Here is an 18827-nt window from a genome sequence, read left to right as displayed (position 1 = left end):
TTCTTTTCCCCAATGGCTATGCCAGTTTTCATTCCTACCAACAGTGTACCAGGTTCTTTTTTCTCCACATCTTCCCCAACACTTGTTGTTTCTAGTGTTCAGACAGGTGTGAGGTGATATCTCATTGTGTATTTGATATGCATTTCCATGATGATGGGTGATGTTGAGCATTTTTTCATCTGTCTGTTGGCCATCTATATGTCTTCTTTGGAGAAATGTCTGTTCATGTCTTCTGCCCATTTTTAATTTGGATTCTTTGTTTTTGGGCTGCTGGGTTCTGTAAGTTCTTTATATATTTTGGATACTAAACCCGTATCGGATATGTTATTTACAAATACCTTCTCCCATTCAGTTGATTTCCTTTTAGTTTTGTTGATTATTTCCTTTGCTGTGCAGAGAAGCTTTTTATTTTGATATGACAGTCCCAAGACTTTATTTTTGCTTTTGTTTCCCATGCCTCAGGAGACATATCTAGAAAAATGTTAATGCAGCTAATGGCAGAGAAATTACTGTCTATGTTCTCTTCCAGGATTTTTATGGTTTTAAATCTCACATTTAGGTCTTTGGGGTTTACTTTATAGTTAGATAAATATGTATATAATATAAATGTAAACCCTATATACTTATAGGGTTTATTTGGGGTCTATACCATAAGTGGTACAGTTTCACTTTTTAGCATGTTTAGCATGCTTATTTTTCCAGCACCATTTGTTGAAAAGACTCTTTTTATCATTGTATATTCTTGTCTCCTTTGTCAAAGATTCACTGACTATATAGATGTGGGCTGATTTCTGTGCTCTCTCTTCTGTTACATTGATCAGTATGTCTAATTTTGTGCCAGTACCATACTGTTTTGGTTTTTACAGTAGTATATTTTGAAATATGAGATTGTGATACCTCCAGTTTTGGTCTATTTCAAGATTGTTGTGACTCTTTGGGTCTTTTGTGGTTCCATACACATTTTAGGATTATTTGTTCTAGTTCTGTGGTAAATGCTGTTGGTGTTTAGATAGGGATTGCATTAAATCTATAGATTGCTTTGGGTAGTATGGACATCTTAACAATATTGTTCCCCCAATACATAAGCATGGAATATTTCTCTGTGTCATCTTCAATTTCTTTTATCAATGTTATATATATAAGTTTTAAGAGTACAGGTCTTTCGCCTCCTTGGTTAAGGTTATTCCCAGGTATTTTATTATTTTTGGTACAATTGTAAATGGGAATGTTTTCTTAGGTTTTCTTTCTGCTACTTCATTCTTAGTGTATAGAAATGCAACTGATTTCTGTTGATTTTATATCCTGTGACCTTCCTGAATTCACTTATCAGTTCTAGGAGCTTTTTGTTGGAAATTTTAGGGTTTTCTATATAGAGTGTCATATCATATGTGACAGAAAGTTCTTCTTACGAATTTGGTTGTCTTTTATTTCTTTTCCTTGTCGTATTTTGGCCATGATTTCCAGTACTATGTTGAATAAAAGTGGTGGTGAGAGTGGACATCCTTGTCTTGTTCCTTACCTTAGAGGAACAGCTCTTAGTTTTTCACCATTGAGTATGATGTTAGCTGTGGGTTTTTCATAAATGGCCGTTATTATGTTGAGGTATGTTCCTTTAAAACCTATGTGTGGGTTTTTGCAATGAATGGATATTGTATCTAATGCTTTTTCGGCATATATTGAAATGGTCATATGGTGATTTTTTTTTCAATATATGAAATTTATTGTCAAATTGGTTTCCATACAACACCCAGTGCTCATCCCAAAAGGTGCCCTCCTCAATACCCATCACCCACCCTCCCCTCCCTCCCACCCCCATCAACCCTCAGTTTGTTCTCAGTTTTTAAGAGACTCTTATGCTTTGGCTCTCTCCCACTCTAACCTCTTTTTTTTTTTCCTTCCCCTCCCCCATGGGTTTCTGTTAAGTCTCTCGGGATCCACATAAGAGTGAAACCATATGGTATCTGTCTTTCTCTGTATGGCTTATTTCACTTAGCATCACACTCTCCAGTTCCATCCACGTTGCTACAAAAGGCCATATTTCATTCTTTCTCATTGCCACGTAGTATTCCATTGTGTATATAAAACACAACTTCTTTATCCATTCATCAGTTGATGGACATTTAGGCTCTTTCCATAATTTGGCTATTGTTGAGAGTGCTGCTATAAACATTGGGGTACAAGTGCCCCTATGCATCAGTACTCCTGTATCCCTTGGATAAATTCCTAGCAGTGCTATTGCTGGGTCATAGGGTAGGTCTATTTTTAATTTTCTGAGGAACCTTCACACTGCTTTCCAGAGCGGCTGCACCAATTTGCATTCCCACCAACAGTGCAAGAGGGTTCCCGTTTCTCCACATCCTCTCCAGCATCTATAGTCTCCTGATTTGTTCATTTTGGCCACTCTGACTGGCGTGAGGTGATATCTGAGTGTGGTTTTGATTTGTATTTCCCTGATAAGGAGCGACGTTGAACATCTTTTCATGTGCCTGTTGGCCATCCGGATGTCTTCTTTAGAGAAGTGTCTATTCATGTTTTCTGGGTTATTTCTTCAATGGGTTATTTGTTTTTCGGGTGTGGAGTTTGGTGAGCTCTTTATAGATTTTGGATACTAGCCCTTTGTCCGATATGTCATTTGCAAATATCTTTTCCCATTCCGTTGGTTGCCTTTTAGTTTTGTTGGTTGTTTCCTTTGCTGTGCAGAAGCTTTTTATCTTCATAAGGTCCCAGTAATTCACTTTTGCTTTTAATTCCCTTGCCTTTGGGGATGTGTCGAGTAAGAGATTGCTACGGCTGAGGTCAGAGAGGTCTTTTCCTGCTTTCTTCTCTAGGGTTTTGATGGTTTCCTGTCTCACATTCAGGTCCTTTATCCATTTTGAGTTTATTTTTGTGAATGGTGTGAGAAAGTGGTCTAGTTTCAACCTTCTACATGTTGCTGTCCAGTTCTCCCAGCACCATTTGTTAAAGAGACTGTCTTTTTACCATTGGATGTTCTTTCCCGCTTTGTCAAAGATGAGTTGGCCATACGTTTGTGGGTCTAGTTCTGGGGTTTCTATTCTATTCCATTGGTCTATGTGTCTGTTTTTGTGCCAATACCATGCTGTCTTGATGATTACAGCTTTGTAGTGGAGGCTAAAGTCTGGGATTGTGATGCCTCCTGCTTTGGTCTTCTTCTTCAAAAACTTTGGCTATTCGGGGCCTTTTGTGGTTCCATATGAATTTTAGGATTGCTTGTTCTAGTTTCGAGAAGAATGCTGGTGCAATTTTGATTGGGATTGCATTGAATGTGTAGATAGCTTTGGGCAGTATTGACATTTTGACAATATTTATTCTTCCAATCCATGAGCAGGGAATGTCTTTCCATTTCTTTATATCTTCTTCAATTACCTTCATAAGCTTTCTATAGTTCTCAGCATACAGATCTTTTACATCTTTGGTCAGATTTATCCCTAGGTATTTTATGCTTCTTGGTGCAATTGTGAATGGGATAAGTTTCTTGATTTGTCTTTCTGTTGCTTCATTATTAGTGTATAAGAATGCAGCTGATTTCTGTACATTAATTTTGCATCCTGTGACTTTGCTGAATTCATGTATCAGTTCTAGCAGACTTTTGGTGGAGTCTATCGGATTTTCCATGTATAGTATCATGTCTTCTGCAAAAAGCGAAAGCTTGACTTCATCTTTGCCAATTTTGATGCCTTTGATTTCCTTTTGTTGTCTGATTGCTGATGCTAGAACTTCCAACACTATGTTAAACAACAGCGGTGAGAGTGGGCATCCCTGTCGTGTTCCTGATCTCAGGGAAAAAGCTCTCAGTTTTTCCCCGTTGAGGATGATGTTAGCTGTGGGCTTTTCATGAATGGCTTTTATGATGTTTAAATATGTTCCTTCTATCCCGACTTTCTCAAGGGTTTTTATTAAGAAAGGGTGCTGGATTTTGTCAAAGGCCATTTCTGCATCGATTGACAGGATCATATGGTTCTTATCTTTTCTTTATTAATGTGATGTATCACGTTGATTAATTTGTGAATGTTGAACCAGCCCTGCATCCCAGGAATGAATCCCACTTGATCATGGTGAATAATTCTTTTTATATGCTGTTGAATTCGATTTGCTAGTATCTTATTGAGAATTTTTGCATCCATATTCATCAGGGATATTGGCCTGTACTTCTCTTTTTTTACTGGGTTTCTGTCTGGTTTAGGAATCAAAGTAATACTGGCTTCCTAGAATGAGTCTGGAAGTTTTCCTTCCCTTTCTATTTCTTGGAATAGCTTGAGAAGGATAGGTATTATCTCTGCTTTAAACGTCTGGTAGAACTCCCCTGAGAAGCCATCTGGTCCTGGACTCTTAATTGTTGGGAGATTTTTGATAACCGATTCAATTTCTTCGCTGGTTATGCGTCTGTTCAAGCTTTCTATTTCCTCCTGATTGAGTTTTGGAAGCGTGTGGGTGTTTAGGAATTTGTCCATTTCTTCCAGGTTGTCCAATTTGTTGGCATATAATTTTTCATAGTATTCCCTGATAATTGCTTGTATCTCTGAGGGATTGGTCGTAATAATTCCATTTTCATTCATGATTTTATCTATTTAGGTCCTCTTCCTTTTCTTTTTGAGAAGCCTGACTAGAGGTGTATCAATTTTGTTTATTTTTTCAAAAAACCAACTCTTGGTTTTGTTGATCTGCTCTACAGGTTTTTTTTAGATTCTATATTGTTTATTTCTGCTCTGATCTTTATTGTTTCTTCTTCTGCTGGGTTTAGGCTGCCTTTGCTGTTCTGCTTCTATTTCCTTTAGATGTGCTGTTAGATTTTGTATTTGGGATTTTTCTTGTTTCTTGAGATAGGCCTGGATTGCAATGTATTTTCGTCTCAGGACTGCCTTCGCTGCGTCCCAAAGCATTTGGATTGTTGTATTTTCATTTTTGTTTGTTTCCATATATTTTTTAATTTCTTCTCTAATTGCCTGGTTGACCCACTCATTCGTTAGTAGGGTGTTCTTTAACCTCCGTGCTTTTGGAGGTTTTCCAGACTTTTTCCTGTAGTTGATTTCAAGCTTCATAGCATTGTGGTCTGAAAGTATGCATGGTATAATTTCAATTCTTTTATACTTATGAAGGGCTGTTTAGTGACCCAGTACATGATCTATCTTGGAGAATGTTCCATGTGAACTCGAGAGGAAAGTATCTTCTGTTGCTTTGGGATGCAGAGTTCTAAATATATCTGTCAAGTCCATCTGATCCAATGTATCATTCAGGGCCCTTGTTTCTTTATTGATCCTGTGTCTAGATGATCTATCCATTTCTGTAAGTGGAATGTTAAAGTCCCCTGCAATGACCACATTCTTATCAATAAGGTTGCTTATGTTTATGAGTAATTGTTTTATATATTTGGGGGCTCTGGTATTCAGCGCATAGACATTTATAATTGTTAGCTCTTCCTGATGGATAGACCCTGTAATTATTATATAATGCCCTTCTTCATCTCTTGTTACAGCCTTTAATTGAAAGTCTAGTTTGTCTGATATAAGTATGGCTACTCCAGCTTTCTTTTGGCTTCCAGTAGCATGAGAAATAGTTCTCCATCCCCTCACTCTCAATCTAAAGGTATCCTCAGGTCTAAAATGAGTCTCTTGTAGACAGCAAATAGATGGGTCTTGTTTTTTTATCCATTCTGATACCCTATGTCTTTTGGTTGGCGCATTTAATCCATTTACATTCAGTGTTATTATAGAAAGATACGGGTTTAGAGTCATTGTGATGTCTGTATGTTTTATGCTTGTAGCGATGTCTCTGGTACTTTGTCTCACAGGATCCCCCTTAGGATCTCTTGTAGGGCTGGTTTAGTGGTGACAAATTCCTTCAGTTTTTGTTTGTTTGGGAAGACCTTTATCTCTCCTTCTATTCTAAATGACAGACTTGCTGGATAAAGGATTCTCGGCTGCATATTTTTTCTGTTTAGCACACTGAAGATATCGTGCCAATCCTTTCTGGCCTGCCAAGTTTCAAAAGAGAGATCAATCACGAGTCTTATAGGTCTCCCTTTATATGTGAGGGCACGTTTATCCCTTGCTGCTTTCAGAATTTTCTCTTTATCTTTGTATTTTGCCAGTTTCACTATGATATGTCGTGCAGAAGATCGATTCAAGTTACGTCTGAAGGGAGTTCTCTGTGCCTCTTGGATTTCAATGCCTTTTTCCTTCCCCAGTTCAGGGAAGTTCTCAGCTATAATTTCTTCAAGTACCCCTTCAGCACCTTTCCCTCTCTCTTCCTCCTCTGGGATACCAATTATGCGTATATTATTTCTTTTTAGTGTATCACTTAGTTCTCTAATTTTCCCCTCATACTCCTGGATTTTTTTATCTCTCTTTTCCTCAGCTTCCTCTTTTTCCATAATTTTATCTTCTAGTTCACCTATTCTCTCCTCTGCCTCTTCAATCCGAGCCGTGGTCGTTTCCATTTTATTTTGCATGTCGTTTAAAGCGTTTTTCATCTCCTCCTGACTGTTCCTTATTCCCTTGATCTCTGTAGCAAGAGATTCTCTGCTGTCCTCTATACTGTTTTCAAGCCCAGCGATTCATTTTATGACTATTATTCTAAATTCACTTTCTGTTATATTATTTAAATCCTTTTTGATCAGTTCATTAACTGTTGTTATTTCATGGAGATTCTGTTGAGGGGAATTCTTCCGTTTGGTCATTTTGGATAGTCCCTGGAGTGGTGAGGACCTGCAGGGCACTTCCCCTGTGCTGTGGTGTATAACTGGAGTTGGTGAGCAAGGCCGCAGTCAGACCTGATGTCTGCCCCCAGCCCACCGCTGGGGCCACAGTCAGACTGGTGTGTGCCTTCTCTTCCCCTCTCCTAGGGGCGGGATTCACTGTGGGGTGGCGTGGCCCGTTTGGGCTACTTGCACACTGCCAGGCTTGTGGTGCTGGGGATCTGGTGTATTAGCTGGGGTGGGTAGGCAAGGTGCACGGGGGCAGGTGGGCAGGCTTAGCTCGCTTCTCCTTAGGTGATCCACTTCAGGAGGGGCCCTGTGGCAGCAGGAGGGAGTCAGACCCACTGTGGAGGGGTGGCTCCCCAGAAGCACAGTGTTGGGTGTTTGCTCGGAGCAAGCACGTTCCCTGGCAGGAACTGGTTCCCTTTGGGATTTTGGCTGGGGAGTGGGCGAGGGAGATGCCACTGGCGAGCACCTTTGTTCCCTGCCAAACTGAGCTCTGTCGTCCCAGGGCTCAGCAACTCTCCCTCCCTTTGTCCTCCAGCCTTCCTGCTTTCGGAGCAGAGCTGTTAACTTATGACCTCCCAGATGCTAAGTCCTGCTTGCTGTCGGAACACAGTCCGTCAGGCCCCTCCGCTTTTGCCAGCCAGACTCGGGGGCTCTGCTTGGTGGGTGGGCCGCCCCTCTGCCCCAGCTCCCTCCCGCCAGTCTGTGGAACGCACACCGCCTCTCAGCCCTTCCTACCCTCTTCTGTGGGCTTCTCATCTGCGCTTGGCTCTGGAGACTCCGTTCTGCTAATCCTCTGGCAGTTTTCTGCATTATTTAGGCAGGTGTAGGTGGAATCTAAGTGATCGGCAGGACACGCGGTGAGCCCAGCGTCCTCCTATACCGCCATCTTCCGACGATCTCCAATGGTCTTATGGTTTTTATCCTTTCTCTTGTTGACATGTGATGTATCACCTTGATTGATTTGTGAATGTTGAGCCACTTTTGCATTCCAGGAATAAATCCCACTTGATCATGGTGAATGATTTTTTTAATGCATTATTAGATTCAGTTGGTAATATTTTATTGATGATTTTTACATCTATGTTCATTAGCAATTTTGGCCTGTAGTTCTCTTTTTTAGTAGTGTCTTTACCTTGGTTTTGTTGTCAAGGTAATGCTGGCCTCATAAAATGAATTTGGAAACTTTCCTTCCTTCTCTGTTTTGAATAATTTTAGAAGAATAGATATTAACTCTTCTTTAAATGTTTGATAGAATTCACCTGTGAAGTCATCTGGGATAGAATTGTTTTTTGGGAGTTTTTAAATTACTGATTCAATTTCATCATTGATAATCGGTTTGTTCAAAATTTCTATTTCTTCCTGATTCAGCTTTTATAAGTTATATGTCTCTAGGAATTTGTCCATTTCTTCTGGGTTGTCTAATTTGTTGGCATATAATTTTCCATAATATTCCCTTATAATTCTTTTTTTTAAATGTTTGATTTTTGACAGAGAGACAGAGAGACAGAGTGTGAGTGGGGAAGGGGTAGAGAGAGAATGGAACACAGAATCTGAAGCAGGCCCCAGGCTCTGAGCTGCCAGCACAGAGCCTGACGTGGGCTCAGACTCACAGACGAGATCCTGACCTGAGCCCAAGTCGGAAGCTTAACCAACTGAGTCACCCAGGCACTCCCTATAATCCTTTGTATTTCTTCTCTTTCATTTTTTTATTTTTATTCGAGTCCTCTCTTTTTTATTTCTTTTTTTCTTTTGATGAGTTTTTCTTTTGATGAGCTTATCAATTTTGTTGATCTATTCAAAGAACCGGCTTCTAGTTTCATTGATTTTTTGTTTGTTTTGACTTCTATTTTGTTTATTTATTTTCTGATCTTTATTATTTCCTCCCTCATACTGGTTTGTGGTTTTCTGTTTTTCTTTTCCTGTCTCCTTTAGGTGTAAGGTTAGGTTGTTTATCTGAATTTTTCCTGTTTCTTGAGGTAGGCCTGTATTGTATATACTTCCCCCTTAGAACCCCTTTTGGTGCATCCCAAAGGTTTTGGATCATTGTGTTTTTATTTTTATCTCCGTGTATTTTTTTATTTAATTCTTGGTTGACCATTTATTATTTAGTAGCATGTCATTTAACCTCCATGTATTTGAGTTCTTTTCAGATTTTTTTCTTGTAGTTGATTTCTAATTTCATAGTGTTGTAGTCAGAAAAATTGCATGGTATGACTTCAAGCTTTTTGAATTTGTTGAGATTACTTTGTGGCCTAGCATGTGATCTGTTCTGGAGATTGTGCTATGTACACTTGAAAAGAATGTGTATTTTGCTGTTTTAGCATGGAACATTCTGATAGCTGTCGGTCCATCTGGTTTAATATATCATTCAAAGCCACTGTTTCCTTGTTGATTTTCTGTCTGGATGATATGTCCAATGATGTAAGTGGAGTGTTCAAGTTTCCTACTATTATTATATTACTATCAGTTATTTCCTTTATGTTTGTTAATAGCTGCTTTATATACTTGGTTGCTTTCAAGTTGGGTGCATAAATATTTACAATGTTACATCTTCTTGTTAAGTTTTTTTCTTTATGATTATATAGTGTCCTTTTTTGTCTCTTGTTACATTCTTTGTTTTAAAGGTATTTTGTCCAATGTAAGTATTGTCACCCAGGTATTTTCACTTCCATTTGTATAATAAATGCTTCTCCATCCTTTTAGTTTAAATCTTCATGTGTCTTTAGGTCTGAAATGAGTCTCCTCTTGACAGCATAGAGATAGATATTGATTTTTATTTTTTATTCTGTCATTGCATGTCTTTTGATTGGAGTGTTTAGTTTATTATTCAGAGTAATAATTGATACGTATATATTTATTGTCATTTTGTTACTTGTTTTATGGTTGTATTTTTAGTTCTTTGTTCCTTTCTTCTCTTGCATTCTTCTCTCACATTTTGCTGGCTTTATTTAGTGATTTTACTTGGATATTTTTCTCTTTATTTTTTTCATATCTTTTACTAGTTTTTGTTTTGTGGTTACCATTAGGTTTATTTATAATATGCATAAGGCATATAGCAATCTGTATTATGTTGGTGGTTGCATAAGCTTGAACCCATTTTGAAAGCACTAAGTTTTACTCCTCCTCACATATTAGGTATATAGTGTCATACTTTAAAGCTTTTTATTTTGTGAATTCCTTTACTCATTTTTATAGATATACTTAATTTTACTACTTTTATCCTTCCTATTTTTCTTACTCCTGCTTATATTCTTTCCTTTCTACTCAGAGTCCCCTTTAGCATTTCTTGTAAGTCTGGTTTTAGTGGTGATGAATTCCTTTAATGTTGTTTGTCTGGGAAACTATTCATCTCTCTTTCTATTCTGAATGATACCCTTGCTGGATAGAGTATTCTTGGTTGCAAGAGTTTGTTTCTTTCAGCACTTTGAATACAACATGCTACTCCTTTCTGGCCTGCATAGTTTTTGCTGAACAATCAGCTGGTAGCATTATGGGGTTTCCATTGTGTGTAACTGTTGTTGTTTTTTTTTTTTCTCTCTCTCTTACTGCTTTTAAAATTCTCTCATTTTAATTATTATGTGTGTTGGTGTGGACCTGCTTAGGTTGATTTTGTTGGGGGCTATCTGTGTCCCCTGGACCTTGATTACTGTTTTCTTTCCCAAAGTTGAGATGTTTTCAGCTGTTGTTCAGATAAATTTTCTACCTCCTATTCTCTTCCTTCTCCTATGATCCCTATAATGTGAATGTTATTATGCTTGATGGTGTCCCTTAGTTTATTTTTATTTTTTATTGTTATTTTTTCTCCTGTTCAGCTTGATTGCTTTCTGTTACTCTTTCCTCCAGATTGCTGATCTGTTCTTTTGCTTCCTCTAGTCTACTGTTTATTCCATCTAGTGTAGTTTTAATTTCAGTTTCTGAATTCTTTATTTCTGATTGGTTCTTTTTTATGTTTTCAGTCTCTTTCTTGAGGGTCTCAGTGAGTTCCTCCCCGCTGGTTTTCAAAGGCAAATGTTATGGGGATTCATCTTGCCACTGCAGGTCCCCCATGGCTGGGTGCCTGGTATGGGGTCTACTCCTCTTCTCTCTCCAAGTCCATGGTGTCCCTCTGTCCTGCGACAGTCCCATGAGTCAGGTTGGCTCCTAACCACACCTCTACCCTTCCTACCCTTTGGAACATGGCTTGCAACCAAAAACGCTTGCAACCAAGAATACTCTATCCAGCAAGGGTATCATTCAGAATAGAAAGAGAGATGAATAGTTCCCCAGACAAACAACATTAAAGGAATTCATCACCACTAAAACCAGACTTACAAGAAATTCTAAAGGGGACTCTGAGTAGAAAGGAAAGAATATAAGCAGGAGTAAGAAAAATAGGAAGGACAAAAGTAGTAAAATTAAGTATATCTCTACAATTAGCTGTGGAGAGTTTCTCCTACCAGGCTTCTCATTGTTTTATGGATTATTTAGACTATTGTGGATGTTATCTACATGTGTCTGTGGGATGAGGTGAGCCTAGGATCTTCCTCCCATCATCTTCTTCAGAAGTCTCAGTTGGTTTTTTGGGGGGGTATTATAAATAATGTATAAACATCCATGTGCAAGGTTTTGTGTGCCCATATATTTTCATTTCTTTGGGGTATGTACCTTAGAGTGAAATTGCTTAGTTGTATAGTAATTTCTTTATTTAACTTTTCAAGAAACTGCCAAACTCTCCAAAGTCAGTGCACCATTTTATATTCCCACTAGCAACATGTGAAGATTTCAGTTTCTTATCATTCTTTTAAATTTCTGTGTGTGTAAATGTAGACATCCTAGTGAGTGTGAAGTGGTATCTCACTGAGGTTTTGATTTGCATATCCCTGATAACTAATGATATTGACCATTTTCATGTGGTTATTTGTATATCTTTGTGAAGAAATGTCTATTCAAATTCTTTGCTCATTTTTTTAAATGTATTTATTTCAATTTGGGTTAGGTAATATGCCATGTAGTATTGGTTTCAGGAGAACTCAGTGATTTATCACTCACATACAACACCCAGTGCTCATCCAATAACTGCTCTCCTTAATGCCCATCACCCATTTAGCATATCCACCCCCCCACCTCCCCTCAGGCAACCCTCAGTTTGTTCTCTGTGTTTAAGAGTCTCTCATGGTTTGCCTCCCTCTCTGTTTTTATCTTACTTTTCCTTCCCTTCCCGTGTTCATCTCTTGTGTTTCTCAAATTCCACATATGAATGAAATCATATGATATCTGTCTTTTTCTGACTAACCTATTTCACTTAGCATAATATACTCTAGTTCCATCCACATTGCTGGAATTCATTCTTTTTGACTGCTGAGTAGCATTCTATTGTGTGTGTGTGTGTGTGTGTGTGTGTGTGTGTGTGTGTATGTGCATGCACGCACCCGCACCCACATACACATACTACATCTTTACCCACTCAGCAGTTGATGGACATTTGGGCTCTTTCCATAATTTGGCTATTATTGATAGTGCTACTATAAACATTAGGGTATATGTGCCCCTTCAAATCAGCATTTTTGAATCCTTTGGATAAATACCTAGTAGTGTAATTTCTGGGTCATAGGTGAAATAGAAGAGAAAATTATGGAAAAAAATGAAGCTGAAAAAAGAAGGAAAGGAAATTACTAGATCATGAGGGGAAGACTTTGAGAACTAAAGATTCCATGAAACAAAATAATATTTGTATCATAGGAGTCTCACAGGGAGAAGTCCAGGGAAAAGGGGCAGAGGGTTTATTTGAACAAATTACAGCTGAGAACTTCCCTAATCTGGGAAGGAAACAGGCATTCAAGTCCAAGAGGCACAAAGAACTCCATTCAAAGTCAACAAAACAGGTCAACACCATGACAATATCATAGTGAAACTTGCAAAATGCAAACAGAAAATTCTGAAAGCAGCCAGGGACAAATGGTCCTTAACTACATGGGTAGGCACATAAGGTTAGTAGCATACCTATCCGCTGAAACTTGGCAGACCAGAAGGGAGTGGCAGGAAATATTCAATGTAAATGGGAAAAATATGCAACCAAAAATATTTTTTTAGCAATGCTTGTCATTCAGAATAGAAGAAGAGAGAAAGATTTCACCAGGCAAACAAAAACTAAAGGAGTTCTGGACCACTAAACCAGCCCTGCAAGAAATTTTAAGGGAGACTCTTTGAGTGGAGGCGGGAAAAAAACCCAAAGCAACAAAGAGTAGAAGGGGCCAGAGAACATCTCCAGAAACACCAACTCTGCAGGTAACACAATGGCACTAAAGTCATATTTTAATAATAATGTAAATGGATTAAATGCTCAAATCAAAAGACATAGGGTATCAGAAGGGATTAAAAAAAAAACCAAGATCCACTATATGCTGCCTACAAGATACTCATTTTAGACCTAAAAACACCTGCAGATTGAAAGTGAGGGGATGGAGAACCATCTTTCATGCTAATGGAGGTCTAAAGAAAGCCGGAGTAGCCATACTTATATCAGACAAACTAGATCTTAAAACAAAGACTATAACAAAGACTGTAACAAAAGATGAAGAAGGGAATTATATCATAATTGAGGGCTCTATCCATCAAGAAGATATAACAATTGTAAATATTTATGCTTTCAACTTGGAAGCATCCAAATATATAAATCAGTTAATCACAAACATAAACTCATTGATCATAATACAATAATAGTAGGAGACTTTAATACCCCCACTTACAGCTATGGACATATCATCTAAGCAGAAAATCAACAAGGAAATAATGGTTTTGGATGACACACTGTACTGGATGGACCTAACAGATATATTCAGAACATTTCATCCTGAAGTAGCAGAATATACATTCTTCTTGAGTGCACATGGAACATTCTCCAGAGTAGATCACATAGTGGGTCACAAATCAGCCCTCAGCAGATACAAAAAGATCAAGATCATACCATGCATATTTTCAGATCACAATGCTATGAAACTTGAAGCGAACCACAGGACAAAATTTGGAAAGCCCTTAAATACATGGAGGTTAAAGAACATCCTACTAAAGAATGAATGGGTTAACCAGGAAATTAAAGAAGAAATTTTAAAAAATACATGGAAGCAAATGAAAAAAATGAAAACACAGTAGTCCAAACCCTTTCGGATGTAGAAAAGACAGCCTTAAGAGGAAAGTACATTGTGGTTCAGGCCTATCTCAAGAAGCAAGAAAGGTTCTAAATACATAACATAACCTTACACCTAAAGGAGCTAGAAAACGGGCAGCAAATAAAGCCTAAAGCCAGCAGAAGAAGCGAAATAATAAAGATTAGAGCAGAAATAAATGATACAGAAACAAACAAACAAACAAAAAAAAAAAAACAGTAGAACAGGGGACGCCTGGGTGACTCAGTCAGTTAAGTTTAAGTATAAAACTTAGGCTTAGGTCCTGATCTCATGGTTTGTGAGTTCCAGCCCCACATAGGGGTCACTGCTGTCAGCACAGAGCCCACTTGGGATCTTCTGTCTTCCTTTATCTCACATTCTCTCCCTGCCACCAAAAACATTTTTTAAAAAACCAGTAGAACAGATCAATGAAGCTAAAAGGCAGTTTTTTGGAAGAATGAACAAAATTGATAAGCCCCTAGCCAGTCTTTGCTCATTTTTTTAATGTTTATTTTTGAGAGACAGAGAGAAACAGACCATGAGCTGGGGAAGGGTAGAGAAAGAGAGGGAGACACAGAATCCAAAGCACACTCCAGGCTCTGAGCTGTCAGCACAGAGCCCGACGTGGGGCTGAAACTCACAAACTGTGAGATCATGACCTGAGCCAAAGTCGGACGCTTAACCAACTGAGCCACCCAGGTACCCTCAGTCTTTGCTCATTTTCAAACTAGGGTACTTATTGTTGTGTCTTTTATATACTATAGATATCAATCCTTTATCAGTATAATATGATTTGCAGATATTTTTCTCCCATTATTTGTATTGTCTTTTCATTTTCTTGATGGTGTCCTTTGAAGCATAAAAATTTTAACATTGATGAAGTTTAATTTATGTGTTTTGTCTTTCATTGATTGTGGTTTTAGTGTCTTTATCCAAGATTATGATATTGAGGTCTTACTTTTCATGGCATTGGGGAACTCTGTCCTTATGAGTACAAGCCTTCACAAAATGGAAACAAGAAAACTATTTGTTCAACCTCCCTTACAGCATGGCACAGGCATATGATCTAAGTTCTTCATTTAGAAACACCCATGCCATATTTTGTATCAGAATTTAAGGAAGTAAGAAAGTCACAAAAAAGAATCCATTCCAATAAGAGTAGCAGCAGATACATGCAATTTCCAGATTTCAACATGTCAGATTAGTTATAGGTAGCATATATTTCCTTCTGTTTAGTGCACACTGCGGTGTTTTGCCCAATAGTTGCAAGCAATGGGTCCACACTGAAAATCTCCCTCTTACTGTTAGTAATCCATCCCTGAAATGAATTCCTGAAGTGAGAATGTTAACTAGAAGCCTACTTCACATTACTTTAAATTTAAAAAATGCATTTATGTCAATCTTAAACCCCAACCAATTTCCTGAACTGTATTAAAATACAGTAAGATGCAAAAATAAGTAATAGACACTCATGTTAGGATATTAAATGTTTAAAATGTCATAACATGGTTAATATTGTGCTTTGCAGATAGTAACATATTACACATCCCCTTGGTGACAGTGCATTTTTCACAATGTCCACATGTAATCCTGACATTTTGCAGGTTCTGTGTGGATTATAATTCAACTTGTGTATTACTGTATCTAAAAAGTACTGGTTTGAGGTATATATAAATTTTTCTGTATACATAGCAACTGAAAAACTTCCTATTGAGAAATAAGTGTGTTCTATGAAGTTTGAGTATTAAAAACCAAGAGGAATTCCAGGAAAGTATTATCCATAGAAACATTCTTCAGAGATATGCCTGTTTTTATTGAGCATCTGTACTGTACAAGGGGTGCAATTCTTGTCCGTTTAAGCCCATATTTTATATATATATATGTATATATATGTATAAATATATACATGTATGTATAAATATATATATATATATATAAAGTTGTGTTTAGTAACCCCATCTAGATACTCTAAACTTATACAGAATGTAAAAGATAAGAAATTCTTCCTGTTTCCTTAGGTAGATAAGCTCTACCTACTTCTCTTTATGGAAAATTAAGAAACATCTCATTAGATAAGTTCTGGATTCTAAAACTAGCTTTGTTCAGGTATCATCCTAGTCAAGTCACTTCCCTTCCCTAGGCTGTACTTTCTGTATAATATTTGAAGTAGTTTGAATTAGAAGATCTCTGTGGTTCTTTCCAGTTCTATTTATGTTTTGCTTTAAGCACATATATGCAGGTTGTGTTAGCAGAAAATATTCAGATAAAATATTAAGGTTTTTCCTAAATGGCTTTCATCTTGTAGTCACTCTCAGAGAAGCCCAGGTGTTGCCTTATTTAGAAATTATCTCCTGATCTTATAGCATTGGAAGACAGTGATCAAAAATTGTTTTTATGTCTATTTTGCTCATTTAAAATATGTTACCAGCAAGTATTAAGAAAAAGCACATGAACCACAGAATTGATTATTAACTTTTATCATATATATTTCTAGGTGAATGTCTATAATAGGAAAAGGGCACTGGGAAGATAAATTTGGCAGTGTTAATAGGCAAGCCCTCATTGGAGTATTTTTTTCTTTTTCCAAGCATTACTCTGCCACCGGTGAAGTCTCATTATTTCTAAGTGTCCTAATCAATAAGGTCATGAAAGATTGATTTCAGTAGCTGTCACTGTGTTTATGACAAGAAGCATATAGAGTCATTTATAGGAGTGGGCAGTAATTCTCCTGTTAACTAGCAAGTCAGGGAATCAGTAAGCCCATCTTACATGTCTTTAGGTGGTGACGAGAATCTCAATGGTGTTCATCACTGACAGAGGAGGAGACTAATATTGTTAATTGAATTTCCCTAAAGAGAACAAAAATATACCATCATGTAGGGGGAAGGAGTGAAGGGGCAAATCTATACAAATCTCCAGTATGTATGAGTTGGTGGAATTGATTTTCCTCTGCTAATGGCCTAGAATGGATACAGAATTGTCATTAGAAAATAAAAAGTTGATTACAACAGCTCCTTCCCACTTAAGACTTTCAGAAGTCTTAAGAATGGCAACCAACAATGTTTCAAATAAAACGTATGTATTTAAATATATGTAATTTAAAATAAAATATTTTAGCTTTGTTTTTATAAATGTGTATTGTAGAAAATGTGTAACACAAACATTTTCTTATTATTTCTTATGAGTATGATTTTTAAGGACCACACATAATATATAAAAGACACAACTCAACAATAAATACCCTAGTTTGAAAATGAGCAAAGACTGAGGGTACCTGGGTGGCTCAGTCGGTTAAGCGTCCAACTTTGGCTCAGGTCATGATCTTACAGTTTGTGAATTTGAGCCCCACATTGGGCTCTGTGCTGACAGCTCAGGCCTGGAGTATGCTTCGGATTCTGTGTCTCCCTCTCTCTCTGCCCCTCCCCCACTCGCACTCTGTCTCTGTCTCTCAAAAATAAGTAGACATTAATTCAGAGGTGCCCATGGTAGATCCCCATTTTTCTGATTGGAAATCTCTTTGGCAAAATAAAAGATTGGAAATCTCGTCATTAAAAACCAGCTTATATGTCATATCTTCTGGAAGTCTTCCTTCGCAGGCTTCCCCTCTGTATCCATATACTCACACACACCCTGTCATCACATAGGATAAGCAGCTTTTCTTTTATAATCCCATGCATTCATGCTTACCCTTCCCATCATACTTCTCATTAGTACATTGTAGTGGTTCTCAACTCTGTGCTCAGAATTACTTAGGAATTTTCTTAAAAGTAAATATAGATGACTGGGTGATTTCTTTTTGTTGTTGTTGTGTTTGAAATTTTTTTATCATAAAAATTAAAAAGAAAAAGATGCTTTGAGCCTACCACAGACTTATTAAATAAAAACTCCCACCAGTAATTTTGAGATGCAGCCAGGGTTGGGAATCATCACTACACCAGAGTGCTTCATCAGTTTGTTTCTTATAGGATTGTAGAGTCCTTGAGGATCCTTTTGTCTCCATGTCCCTAGAACCTAGTCCAATGTCTGACATATTAATAGATACTCAACAAAGACCTACTGAAGAAACCACAAAATTAATGAGTGATTGAAATTGTCCAGTTAACTAGGAAAATAGTAAAGAGTAAACTTATGAACTTTGCATATATATATAAAGCTTTTCATAAAAAGATATAAGATATACAATTCCAATTTCTTTGAGGATTGAATGAAAAATAGACCAAAATGTACAGCACCATAGACTATGTGTTAGGAAGACCTTATTGCCTATAAGGATTATTAAACTACATCAATAAGTAGATAATTTGTGAAGAGTGTGGACTTCTTTCCGTAAGCAGGTAGCTAGACAAAATCCTGTACACTGAGGATTTAAGCCAAAGAATCCTTGCTATGCAGTTCTAAGACTTTGGGGCCAGGACAAACTTGTTGGAAAAAGTTTGAATTCTATGGTCCCAGGGTGGACCAAACCAAGACTATAAAGTACTTACCTGAGGCTATTCTGGGGTAGTTTGGGTCTCAGGTATAAAAATGGGGCTGAGCATCTTGCGGATAAAAAGCAGAGGAAGGGCAGAAACAGAAGAAAAAGCAACGTGACCATACCTAGGAGGAACAGAAGCAGATGGAAACTGCCATGCAGATTGCATCTAGAAATAAGTTAGAAATAGGCTGTGACTAGAGAGTATTGTTGAGTGACCTCTTTTCCTGATACTGGGTTTTCCAGAAACACGTATTGGTAGTTCATAAGAAACTATAGGGGACTTAACATGTAACTAATATTTTATGAAAAACAAGACTGATCCAATCAGTAGGAAGACTAGACCAGGTAAAAAAATTCATGCTTTTGTCTTTGATTTTATGATTGCATGTTGTACAAAAAGGATCTAGTACTTTTGATTTAAAATATAACAACATAGGGGTGCACAGGTGGCTCAGTTGGTTGAGTGTCTGACTTTGGCTCAGGTCATGAT

The 18827-nt window shown here is 37.5% G+C and overlaps 1 protein-coding gene across 7 annotated transcripts in view; it reads left to right on the top strand.

Moving 5' to 3' along the window:
* SCAPER (S-phase cyclin A associated protein in the ER) overlaps positions 1 to 18827 on the top strand; it is a 549552-nt gene that overhangs the window by 326680 nt on the left and 204045 nt on the right. The window lies entirely within an intron of this gene.

The sequence above is a fragment of the Panthera tigris genome, chromosome B3 (assembly GCF_018350195.1).
Source record: "Panthera tigris isolate Pti1 chromosome B3, P.tigris_Pti1_mat1.1, whole genome shotgun sequence".
In the NCBI taxonomy this organism is placed as follows: domain Eukaryota; kingdom Metazoa; phylum Chordata; class Mammalia; order Carnivora; family Felidae; genus Panthera; species Panthera tigris.
The sequence above is the reverse complement of the archived record's forward strand: the minus strand, read 5'-3'. Positions and strand labels throughout refer to the sequence as shown.